Below are 723 nucleotides of genomic sequence, written 5' to 3'. Positions count from 1 at the left end.
TATATATATATATATATATATATATATATATATATATATATATATATATATATATACATATATATACATAACATACCCCTGCACCCAAATATCCTAAAAACCTAATATCAGATCCAAACCAAATCTCTCTCCCGTTTCTTCTTCCGCATCTGCTGCTGCTGCTGCTGCTGCTGCTGCTGCTGTTGCTGCTGCTTCTCTCTCAGGCTACCTCGGCGTGGGTTACGACTTGGTGCGGGGGAACCCTCTGGGGGACCCTAGCCTGATGGGTGACCCAGGTTTACGTTTTCCGGTTATTCGTTTTAGTTTTAAGCAAGACGAAGAAGGCGTAGCTAGCGACCTGAAGGGGCTGCAGCCCCGGGGTACATACAGCCGGCCTTTTGTCGCATGCAAGCAATCAGAGAATATGAGTGAGGTGTCTACGCTTGCTGATTATGTTAAGGAACTAGAAGCAGATGCTTCTCTTGCTGGAGGTGACCTTGTGGGGTTAAACTCCTTCTCTGCGTCCGCGGGATATAAAGAAATCGCAAAAAAAACCGTAAAAAAAAATACAAAAACTTTTTTACTTAAAACCTATTGCCTCAGATATGAAGCTGGGCTCACACAGAATGATAGCTTTAACTGGTAAACAAATTTCTGCTGCTGCTGCTGCTGCTGCTGCTGCTGTTGCTGCTGTTGCTGCTGATGCGGGTGGTGGTGCTGGTGGTGGTGGTGGTGGGGGTGGGG

The sequence above is a fragment of the Eimeria mitis genome, genomic scaffold (genome assembly GCF_000499745.2).
Source record: "Eimeria mitis Houghton genomic scaffold, Emh_scaff6040, whole genome shotgun sequence".
Classification (NCBI taxonomy): domain Eukaryota; phylum Apicomplexa; class Conoidasida; order Eucoccidiorida; family Eimeriidae; genus Eimeria; species Eimeria mitis.
The sequence above is the reverse complement of the archived record's forward strand: the minus strand, read 5'-3'. Positions refer to the sequence as shown.